Source organism: Mustela putorius, unplaced genomic scaffold, assembly GCF_011764305.1.
Source record: "Mustela putorius furo isolate JIRA1106 unplaced genomic scaffold, ASM1176430v1.1 tig00000450_pilon_pilon_pilon, whole genome shotgun sequence".
In the NCBI taxonomy this organism is placed as follows: domain Eukaryota; kingdom Metazoa; phylum Chordata; class Mammalia; order Carnivora; family Mustelidae; genus Mustela; species Mustela putorius.
In genome coordinates, this window is record NW_025421385.1 from 14,852,919 (window position 1) to 14,865,107 (window position 12,189).

Genomic DNA, 12,189 nt, shown 5'->3' on the forward strand with positions numbered 1-12,189 from the left:
AAACCATGGCAGCTGGACTCCAAAAGAACTTACCTAAGATCACAGGGCAATTTAAAGACTAGCAGTCTCACTTCTGTTATTGCTAGATTACGCAGCTTTTCAGAAAACTGGACAGCCCTCGGGAAACAACTGCTGGCTTGTTCGGACTGCCTCGTTCAAAGTCAACGCTAAATTATGCCACCCAAGATTAAGGAAACAGGTAGCGTGTTCATAAGAGCCTGAGATCGGTCCAATTAATAACCTGTAAAATTCCAACAGGTTTCGACCATGCAACACCTCCTAGCTAGGGCTGGGTCCAGTAAGTGCACGTTATCTGAGGCAGGAAGACAGACTGTGAGGGCTGTGCCGAGGAGAGGGTAGATGTCCTGCCCTCTGACTCAGCTGAATATTATTCCAAAAGTGAGTTTCCACTTTGTACCAAGTTTAGATTCAACATTCTCATGTCGCCATAACCTCTTGCCAGCAACTTTGCAAAATATCCCTGGAGCATTAAGAGAAAAACTTGAACATCTTTTAGCATGAGAGGGAAGCCCTACAGTTACATCATGCTGGTAAACAAGCACATACAGCAAAAAGGAAAAACTTACATCGAGAAAAAGAAAAGGGAGTACCTACTTGAGGAGAAGAATGTCACTCAGAGACTGTCTTCTTACGGTACAGATTGGGCAAGAGAGAGGAAGACTAACCTTCCGAACGCGTTAAAGAGCTTCTGAGCATGGAGATTGCATTTTCAGTTTTGGTGAACTCCGTTCTGAGGCAGTAGACAGGAGGCTGTTACGACCATGAAATTAGGAAATGCAGCAACTCAAAACTAAAGAACTAGCACCACCATTTGACTAGGAGTGGAAAATCTCCTGCACCAAATAGAGGAGGGGGTGGCCTTCCTTTCTCTACAGGAGGACCGATTCAAACTTTCTTAGCCCTTCAGTCAGGACAGGACATGAACCGAGGGGTAAGTATTCTGCTAATCTGCCTGAAAATGTTTTATGTAATCCAGCTGAGTTTTCTCTTCACACTGCTAATGAAGTTTGAAGTCTAGACGGGCATGTCGAGTCGGAAAAAAAAAATAAAGTATTCATTCAGCGCATAAATTTTGCTAATCCAAAATTAGTTAGAGCTAAGAGCAGGAGTGAAGATAGGTCTTCTGGGAGCGTTTCTGTAACTTTCTCCTTCAGCCATTGACTCAACACCAGGCTCTGAGTTTTTTGTCACTGATTAATTAGGCTCCTGACTTCACCAACCTGCAGACGCCGAGCTTCTCTCCAACTCCTAGGCCCTTTTTTCTGTCATCTGATCTTTCCATAGACTGCCTGGCGTTTCCTGCAGCCAGTTAAGAGTGTAGGCCGAGTTTTGTTTTGTTTACATGGACATAAACATTCTGAAGTAGAAAATGGACTGAGAATTGATTTGAAAATTAAAGAACTAATATTAAAAATGCTAATAGCTGACAAAGCCAGCTGTGCTTTATATAGTACGTATTTTAAAAGGTTGTTTTTTAATAAAGTAGATTTTTCTACTCTTCAAGTCTTGGGAAAGGCTGGTTTTCTGGAAGTGAGAATGGTAGAGGAGTAGGAGAAGGAGCCTATCTCGGTCCTGGGCTTTCTAGAATCTCCAAGTGCTGGTTGGCAGGAGATGCAGCTCTCAACAGGCTTAAGAAAGAAAAAAAATCAAAATTCTCATAATCAACACTATAAAACATTTTGAAATAAAAGATCTTAACTATCTTCCATCTTCCCTATACATGTGAGTTAGTCCATAAAATAATTTGAATATGCAAATTTGTCTGAGATTAATTTCTGCAGAATACATAGAACAGGGCATATTTTAGCAAATATGTACAGTATTTAAATTTTGGTTCAAGAAACAAAATTTCAACAAGATCCACTTACAAAAAGAACAATCGTGTATACTAAGGAAGTATCAGGATTTTTATTCACTTTTTATTATTTTTATTATGGTTTCTGGCAAAATATAAATTCTTCAATTACATGTTTTGACCAGTTTAAATATCTTGATAGTAAAATATTTTTGTCTAAACTAATTAAATCCTTCAATTATTTTATTTGCCAGCATGAATGGACTATGCTTTTCAAACACCATTTAGCTGTTAAAATCCTTTGTACACATCAGTACAGAAAAGAAAATCACTTAGAGCAACGGGTCTCAACATAGAACATCTGTTAGATTCTGAACTGAAGGTTCTAGATTATTCTTTCCATTAGAAAATATAAATGTATAACATAAAATTCCTATAAAATATACATTAGATTCATTGTCCTTAAGAGGCCATTATTGACATTTCCAATATGTACTTTCTCAAGGCGGGGGGGGGGTTGCCGAGGGAGGGAAGGGCGGGGGGCAGAGACAAAAATAATAGCAAATGTCCTCGGAACAGAAACTAGAAGTCAGATACCGTTCTAAGCAATTGTACAACAAACAATGAGGTAAGTATTATTGCAAACCCATTTTACAGAGAAGGAAACCATGGAATGGCGGGATGAATCACCGGGACCAACATGTTAGAGCTGAAATCAGGGCTCAAACTCAAGACACAAGCACCCAAGTTTTTAATACCTCACTGCAGAATCAAAACCACACTAGGGAACACCCATGTTTTCTATATGTCATGGGAAGAAAATGTGGAGAGGTCGCCAGTGGATGGCTAAGACAAATTTCTATAGATTGATATAGAAATGTTATTATGAATCATCTTAAAGTTTATCATCCTATGGAGCTCACTAAAAAATTAAATGTAGGCTCAGACTAACATCGTTTTTAAAATGTTCTGTGCTTTCTTATAGGAAAAAAAAATATCTTTTGAGGAAAATTTTCTAATTAAATTGCATTCACTGTTATTAGATTAGACTGAATAATGGGAAAAAAAGGTAAGAAGAAAAGAACAATTTAGTAAAGCAGTTTAATGCTATTCTAAAAATCTTTCTAGGTTTAAAACTTTTTTAATATGTTCTCTCATTCTAGAAGTTGCTTCTAACAGCCTGGGCTCCACAAGCAAAGGAAAACAGAAAATTGATGAAGCAAAATCCTGCTGTGACCCAGGTGATTCTGATTAAAATAAAAATTAGATTTTTCATTTGGAGTGTGTAGTTTTGTCTAACACTCCAGAGGACAGCAGGCTCAACTAGGACTCTGTTAACATAGATAATGGCCCAACTTCTTCACTTGTCCTCATTAGCAAAGGCTTTTCCACTGGGCACCGCTTTAAATGTTATCCAGATTCTGTCCCACTACACAAGCAGCTGTGAACTTCTGGTTTTCCTCATGAAGAGCAACTGAAATTGAAATTCTGCTTGCCTTGGGATATCAGTCAGCACCTGAGCATCCACTCAGCATCTTTCTCAGGGAAATTACTCAACCCCTCCCCTATCCTGTTTCCGAAACAACCAAGTCACATCCCGATCTCAGATCACAGCTAATTGGACCAGGGATAGGAAACTAACCAAGATCGGCAGTGGCCAAAGCCATGCACTAATTTGAAAAGATGAACTCAACCAATCCCATTCTAGCTCTCTAGAGTATACATTTAGAAAACCTAGACTGAGCTAATGGGGCACACAGGCAGGAAGGGTGTCTTGGGGTAGACTGGAGACCATGGTAAGCAAAGGCCCTTTAGCAAGTAAAGTTATGCAGGGACAGAGAAATTCATTGAGCCAAAATGAACAAAGAGGGGGCCCAGAGCCCCTGAACACCTGGCAGGGTCTGGTTATAGCTGCCCTAGCACCTGGTGCGCTGATGGACAGCACTCAAATTCTCCACTAACCCTTATTACCAGAGAACTGGGAGAGTCTCTGTTCTTTCCCATCAAGAGTATAACTAAAATGCTCATCCTGGATTACAGCTGCTAGCTTTTTGCATCAGAAGGCACAGAATCCACAGTCCTGTTTGCAATGTATAGGTCCTGGATATTTGAAAACAATGCAGGATGACTCTTTCTACTGTCATTTGCTCAACACTGATGGCCTGTAGTTGAAGTTCATGGGGATAAAGATAATCTCTTTCCAAAAAAAAAGACTATCTTTGCTCAGGTTACAAAGTTAGGCAGAAGAAACTTATGCAAAATTATCAACAAACACAAACCTTACACTTCACCTTTAGAAAGCCTTTTAAAACTTGCCTTCATGGAAAAATAAAATAAGATGAAAACAGAGAGGGAGGCAAACCATAAAAGATCCTTAATCATAGGAAACAGACTGAGGGCTGTTGGAGGGAAGCTGGATCGGAGGACCGGGTTGCTGGGTGACGGGCCTTAAGGAGGGCACCTGATGTAATGTGCACTGGGGGTTACATGCCATGGCTGAATCACTAAACGCTGCTCCTGAAACTAATAATACAGTATATGTGACCTATATTGAATATAAATTCACTTTTTTTTTTTTTTCAAAAATATCTGCTTTCAAAAATCACATGCCACTCCGTTATTTATATAAAGCCTCAAACATCCCATATGGAGGGATGCCTGGGTGGCTCAGTGGGTTAAGCCGCTGCCTCGGGTCATGATTCCAGGATCCTGGAATCGAGTCCCGCATCGGGCTCCTTGCTCAGCAGGGAGCCTGCTTCTCTCTCTGCCTGCTTGTGTGCTCCCTCTCTCCTTCTCTCTGACAAATAAATAAATAAATAAAATCTTCAAAACAAAACATCCCACATGGAGAAATAATTATTGAAAAAATTCTACTAGGAGAATAAAAAGGCGTTCATATTTACCAAGGTGACAAAAGAACTAACATCTGAAGAATACAATGATTTCCAGTGGAAATGCTATTCCCTCTGCTGAGCATAGAAAACAGCTCTCTGCCCCTCTTACTGGCTCCAAACCCTGCCGCATAGTTTTCCTTCTCCCCAAATAGCAGTTTCGAACTACCACCTGACCACATCTGTCTCAGTAGCCAGACAGATCCACAAACTCCCCTCCTCCTCCGCAGAAAGAAGCAGTCTCGGCCGGGATTCGGAGAGCAGCAGCCCTTCCGGTAGGTTATTTTCGTCGACTACTGAGTTCATCCACTGCACAACTAGCAAACACCTGAATTAGAGCAAAAGGGGAGGCTGCCAGGAGAGGCTGAAGAAAGATGCCGTAAGACACAGAACACAGAGGGTAGCCTTGCCGCCTAAACCAGATAATGACTGGCGTGAGGACTACTCCCTACCTGAGGATGCAGCCCGCCCCCTTTGCAGCAAGTGGGTCCTGCCTATGTTGGCACCTCCGATGGCCACCAGCGGCAAGAACCTTGACCAACCTTGGTCGCTTCCTCAGGCCTATGGTGGTGCTCAGCACCTGTGGCGAGTACTACAGTGTCTGCTTAATCAGCGGGCGCTATGGGAAGGAAGGTTTTCAAAGCACTGTAGATTGTACAACAGTCAGAGAACAGGGTGAGAAAAATAATACTATGTTATTGTTTTCTGCCTATTTTTGCCCTGGGCCGGTTTATTCTAGGGAACTGTGAATTGCAATAACTTCAGCCTCCCCTCTAAAATGTCTCCAGCCTCCATCCCTTTTGCTTCCTTCTCGACAGCCCTACTACTCAAGCCTTCTTCAGCTCTCAGCTGGACAGAGCAGTGGTGTCCTGACTCGTCTGACTGCCTCTAGCCTCTTCCATTTCTAACCCATTGAATGCACCTTCACCAGGTCACTCTCTGGACTAATCAACACCACTGTCATTCCAAGTTCCTATGTCGTGCAAACCACTCACCATCTCCCTGTTAACCCAGTCCCAGCCCACCTCTCCAGCCTCAAGGTCTGAACCACCAGCCTCCTTCCCTACATCGGTATCCTGTGTTTGGTCTCTGCCTCTTCCCTATCCGGGTCAGGTATGATCTTACCACTTCTTCCAGGTTCATCTCAAAGATCCCTTTCTCCATGCAGCCCTTTGGGATTGCCCAACATCACCTTGTTCTCGCCCACCTGAGTCCCCACAACCCATTGCTTACACCTCTCCCTTTTGACAAGTACTTAGGAAACATCACCTCCTGCTAGACAAGGACATGACCTTGAAGAGCTTATAACTGGGAATGGAAATAGACACTTCAACAGATGACTTGCAGGACACCCTGGTAACTGATGTATCAGACCTGAAACATACTTTTGCTGAACACTTGATAATGCTCTCAGGTAAATGGCAAATTCAGTCTGGCCCCCCTTTAGGTATGTGTCTCCCACACCTCCTACCTCCTGTCTACTGCAGTTGATTGGGAATGTGGCTTACCCAATGGCAGTAAGTCACACAGTTTAGGGCACACAGATTTTTCATTTCATTCAAACAAATATCAACTTGAATAGAAGGGACAGAAAGGCCCATTCACCTCCAATCCACATCCCTCTGTCATCGCACCTAGAGACCTAAGTCCGCCTTGCCCTCTGAGCAGGAGAACAGCAGAGCTTGACCAGGTAGCCCCAAGCCCCAAGCTCCTCCCTGTCTGGGTTTGGAAATCTTATTCTACAATGTCAAAATCTATATTGGAAACTACCTTTTCCTCAGGCCCCAATATCTTCACAGTCTTTGAAATAGGGACAAGGAGTGAAAAATAAAATGTAGGAAACAAGGAACAAAAATAATTACATTAGAGACAGGATGTTTAAATTGCACAGCTGGGCATTAAGTTAAATGGAAGATAATAGCATATAAAAACCAAGCGTGTGGATCACTAGGTCACCGTAAGTGTTAAATGTGTTTAAATGGATAGTCATAAGAGTACAATTTTTGCCATCACTTGGGCAATGTGTTTAACATCATTTTCCTTATAACTAAATTTTGATTGATTACTGTATATCTACATTTCTCTCTATAACACCATTCTATCCTTTGCTTGTTTGCTTACTCTACACTGTAAAGCAAAGATCCACATGGATGCTTCCAGAGGACTTTTGGAAATCATATCCAGTCTTTTGAATACATAAACACATCTGCATTCTTCTGAGAACATTCTAGAAACTTCATCTGATTCTTTAAGAAACCTAAGCAAGATAGATTAAGAACTACTAAAGGGGGGGAACCTGGGTGGCTCAGTGGGTTAAGCCTCTGCCTTCAGCTCAGGTCATGATCTTAGGGTCCTGGGATTGAGCCCCACATCAGGCTCTCTGCTCAGCAGGAAGTCGTCATCTTCTCTCTCTCTCTCTCAAATAAATAATTTTTTTAATCAGCATCTTTTACCATATTAGTAAAATTTTACAATTTGCACTTGTCTTCTACAATAAATTGGGATAGTCAGTTTCTCATTCTGGAACATTTCACTTGTAAAACTCCAAAGAGATCCCAATTTCCAAAACTGTAGGTCTATTCCATAATTTCCAGCTGCGATTTGAAGCAGCTCCTGGAGTTCAGAATGAGTAACACACAGACGTCGTGCCAAAGAGATCCAATTCTTTCTCTTTACGCCACAAATGCTTGGTCTTTCAGGAAACGAAAGATGTATTAAACGCGTTTTTGACTTATGACATTTTCAACTTAGGGTGGGTTTCTGAGACATAACCCCCTTGTGAGTAGAGGAAGGTCTGTACCAAGTAATCAAGGAAACAGCTGCTCTGTCCAGGTTGTGTTGGGCTGTGTCTCATATGGCTGTGTTCAACTCTGGTTTGTTTTTGTTTTTGTTTTTTTAACTGTTTTCGGTGCCTTTTGTGGGGTTTCTACACTCAGGAGACATGGGTAAGGGGCCACAAGAGATGTCCAGCTGCGAACAGCGCCTTGAGGTGGGCCACCTTCTAGAGTCGCCACAGCGGCCACAGTGAGTCTCTGTGTGCTACTTGTTGAGACTTTTAAAAGGTGTTTTGGCAGAATCCACGCTCCCAGATGGAGCCCCAAGGCAGGACCCAGCCCAAGCCAGCCGCGAGCTGCGGGCCACCGCTAACCCAACAAAAGCAGCCGATCCCTCAGAAGCGCTTACACAGAGGAAGCAGCCTGCCCTAAGAGTTTGTGTCCTATTTATTCAGGCAGAAAAAGGATATTCATTTCAACCAGCAAGGGAAATGTTAGGTTATATAACACTAGGGATGAAGAAAATGAGGCTGGCTTGCTTGCTTGCTTTCTTTCTTTCTTTCTTTCTTTCTTTTTCTTTTTCCTGGAGAAAAGTGTTGTGAAATAGTCTAAGAGTGACCTCCAGTTTCCAGAGTCACTCCTATCCCCCAGAAGCTTCTGGAAGCCCTGGTCTCTGAGGTTAGGGTTAGAGCAGGGGAAACCACATGAGAAATGGCAGGCAAGCGACCCTCCCCCATTGGGCTCTGGCCCCTCCCCACCATGAGAGTTCCCTGGGGGCCACCAGATTTGGCCACACACTCTTCATCCCTCATTTCAGAACGATGACATTCTGATGATCCTGAAGCACTTTACCCGCCTTCTCAGCAACCTGAGAATCATTTTTATGTAGTGTGCTGCGTAGAGCCATTTGAAGTATAACTAAGAGTTATTAAAATGGATGCTCAAGCAGGACCAGGTTGACCAATATAGCAAAATCCCAGGAGATGAGCAGCCGGTGAGGGCAAGGGCTATTTGTCTAAGGGAGAAGTAAGAACGTGAGCACAGTGAGGTCTTAGCCAGGGGATGGGTGCAAGAGAAGTGGGGGCAGAGAGAGCATGAGTGCTGGGAGGGAAGGCTCCCACCCAACACCCCAACTGGCTGACTAAGCAGGAACAAGGAAGTGACCAGCAACCGGCTCCGGCAGTTGGCAGAGATCCAGGTGGGCAGGACAAGCGAGGAGGTCGCATAATGGGACTATGGAGCCTCAGGTTCTCCGAGGAATGGAAAGTCCTCCCTCCAGGAGACGAGGGTATAAGGCCAAGACTGGGTCACAGACGAGCAAGGCAAACTCAGTCACCCAGACAGGATTCTAGAGATTATCTAGGACACCAGTTCATTTTGTTCTTTAATCCAGGAATGATTTACTGAGTACCAGCAATGGGCCCAGGTATTGTCGGGGTTAGGAACAGAGCAGTAAACAAAAGAGACAAAAATTCCTGACCCCATGAAGTTTATACTCTGGTGGAAAAAGTGGGAAAGAGGAATAAAGGATAAGCAATAAATAAAATATAGAGAGAAGGTCAAAGGGTAACAAGTACTGGGGTGAAGTAAAGCAGGGAATGGGGACAAGGGCAAGACTGGAACCTTGAATCAGGACGATCAGACGAGGTGACCCGAGAAGATGACATTGAGCCAACACCTGAAGACAGTGAGGAGACAAGCAGCCATCTGGAGGAAGAACATTCTGGAAATCCAGCAGCCCCAAATACAGCATCAGGGCAAAGGCAGGAGTGTCCCGGGCACATGTGGATACAGGGAAAGTGCGGGTGGCTGAGCGGATGTCTTGGGGGACAAGAAGGAGAAGAGGAAGAAAGGGACAGGCATTCCAAGTTGTGTAGGACCTCGTAGGCCATCCAAAGGGGGGTGTACTTTTACTCCGAGTACAGTGGAAAACTACTGGGGGTTTTTCAGCAGGATGGACATAACTTGACTTATGCTCTAGAAGTCTCGCTACCCCCGATTAGTATAGACTGGAAGGTGTGTGGGAAGGCAAGGATCCATGAGGGAGCCACCTCCCCAATCCAGGTGAGAACCAACGGTGCTTGAGCCAGGAGTTCCGTTTACAGTGTGTTTGAAAGGTAAAGCCAGCATATTTGCTGGTATAGCTGACGCTCCAGGAGTGAGAGAAAAGATGGAGGCCAGCAAGACTCTCTGGCTTTTGGCCTCCAGATCCCTGGGTATGGAGCTATCGTTTGCGTAAGGTAGGAAGACCACAGCTGGTGCACGTCCAGGGGAAGAGAGGGGGCCAGAGATGGGTTTTAGACATGCTAAATTTGAGATGTCAATCTAGAGATCCCGATGGATATGGCAAGTGGGCAACTGAAAGTCAATAGAAAGAGTCTGGATGGAAATAAAAATTGGGGGGGTCATCGTTCTATAGACGGCATTTAAAACTTTGGTGACTCCGACTTCAGTCTACTGCCATGGAACACCAGCAGCACCTTCCTTCTGCTCAGCATCCTAGGACCCCCGCCCTCCCTATTCTCAGGTTGCCTTTTGTCCCTATAATCTGGCTTCACCCAGGTTTGTTTTCCCTGCTCCCGGCTCTTACCTCCTTCGACCCCAAACACATTGACCATTTCTGAGTCCCATTCTCTTAGAGCACTCTTCTTTGGATGTAACTGAGTAACAGATATAAATTAAATTAATGGGTATAATTTAGAGGTCTGTAAATTGCCCTTTCCAAGCTGATGTGAATACTTTTGAATGAGGGACATTTAGACCATGTCAAAGGAAGGAAGGAGATCATGTATAGGACACGCGGCTCCTTTTGAATTGCCTGGGGGAAGACAGCTGGCTCCGAGGCTGAGAACATTGCCTTTAAGATACAAAGTAGACCCGTAATCCACATTCAAAAAACACTCTTTCCCCATTTGGATCGGGCCCTTTGAAAAAAGCATATATTTCCATTACAATTTAAGTAAAGGCAACCAATATTATTTCATACCATTTCATTCAGCATTTTCACAGTACCATAAATGCTCCAAAGGTCCAACTGTAGAAATGCTTATTTTTTTTTTGGAAGTCAGGAAGAGCCAGACAGCATGGAAGCAAGTGCTAAAAGAGCAGGCCTGTTTGAAGCTGGATAAAATCCACAAGTGTGTGTTGGCCCAGACAGGTATCTGGTACGAGGCTAAGACCTCCGGCCTGGTGACACTTCTAAGAAGTGTTTTTCTGGGGTGCCTGAGTGACTCATTCATTAGGCATCTGCCTTCAGCTTGGGTCATAATCCTGAGGTTGTGGGATCGAGTCCCACATCGGGCTCCCTGCTCAGTGGGAAACCCGCTTCTCCCTGTCCCACTCCCCCTGCTTGTATTCCCTCTCTGGCAGTCTCTCTCTGTAAAATAAAAAATAAAATCTGTTAAAAAAAAAAAAAAAGAAGAAGAAGAAGTGTTTTTCTGTTTGTTGTCAGTAGGTCTCAATCCTGGCTGTCACCTGAGGGGTCTTTACATATGACTGTGCCTAAACCACACCCCCCAGACATTCTGATTTTGGTGGAGAGATGCGAGCATCAATTAAAAAAAAAAAATCTCCAGGAGTTTCTAATGTGCCATGAGAAGTGAGAACACTCGAGCTGGACTGACCTGTTCTCTCCATTCCCATAAATCTGTCCCCTTCAAGCCCATTCATGTACCTCACACACACAGAATCCAACCAGACCATGACATAGCTGGTTCCTCATATCGCCATTTCTACATGCTTACTCTTGTTTCTTTTGTTACATTTGCTTTAACATTTTTCATTAATTTTTTTTTAACAGGCTTAACATGGTTTAGAACACCACTTACGACAATGTGTCAATGTTTATTTTTGGGAAAAAAAATAATAACTCCCAAGAAACAGTTGTAGTATCTGAGAAAAGAAAGCCAAAACAATATAATACTGCAAATTTACACCAAGACCCCTCCCTTTGGAAACTCTGCTGCAGAAATCACCATGTGTACCCCATTCCCAGAGTGATTCTATTATTGACAATATGGGCAAAGATATAAACAACAACAACAATAAGAAAAAAACCAAAAGGAAAAAAAAAAAAAAAAACCCATACACACACAAAACCATGCTCATTTCAAGCCACCATGAAACACAGGCCAAAAGAAAGATAAAATCAATCAACTTTTGCCAAGTGGAAAAGAACCAAACCAGCAGGGACTGAAGTTCCATATTCAGCTTTTAAAAGAGTATCTTGAACAATAGAGAACAAATACAGGGTAATAATTCAAAAGATTTACAAACAATGCAACAGAACAATGTAAAAATGAGTCAATACTCTTGGGCATGTGTTTACTCTAGAAAGAAAAACTGGCCACCCTGAACTTCATTAATAAACTGTCTGTGTTTGCTCAGTAACCCTCACTCACAGAACCTGGGGCTGTCGGAAGCAGTCTCCATTCTTACCCTTGAGAACCTGTTGAAACCTTGTCAGCGCTTTGGTTTCCACATTATAAAGAGGGAAATAAAGACAGGGAAGGGTTTACTACTCTGATGCACAAAGTAGCAGCTGAGCTGCCTTGGACACAGCTACCAATAAGCATCAACCTCTGTTGGTGTCTCACTAACCAAAACATTCCCATCCATTTGGCTATCGTTTTACGTCTACAGCCTAACCCAAATGTCCCTGCCTTTGCAAGAACAATCTTATATTCTCCCCCTGTCTTTCTCCATGCTC

General features: G+C 43.3%; 1 protein-coding gene and 1 long non-coding RNA gene across 3 annotated transcripts in view; one reads left to right on the forward strand and one right to left on the reverse strand.

The window, feature by feature from the left end:
- Positions 1-764, reverse strand: part of ESR1 (estrogen receptor 1) — a 412,487-nt gene extending 411,723 nt beyond the window's left edge. Inside the window, exon 1 of one of the 2 annotated variants that reach the window (XM_004753574.3) lies at positions 687-764. The gene's annotated coding sequence lies outside the window, so the exon portion shown is untranslated. The other variant, XM_004753571.3, reaches the window with a different exon arrangement.
- Positions 765-822: 58 nt separating this feature from the next.
- Positions 823-3,657, forward strand: LOC101691767. Its single transcript, XR_199501.3, has 3 exons — positions 823-952; positions 2,802-2,885; positions 2,980-3,657. It is a non-coding gene; the product is annotated as an uncharacterized LOC101691767 (long non-coding RNA).
- The last annotated feature ends 8,532 nt before the right edge of the window (positions 3,658-12,189 follow it).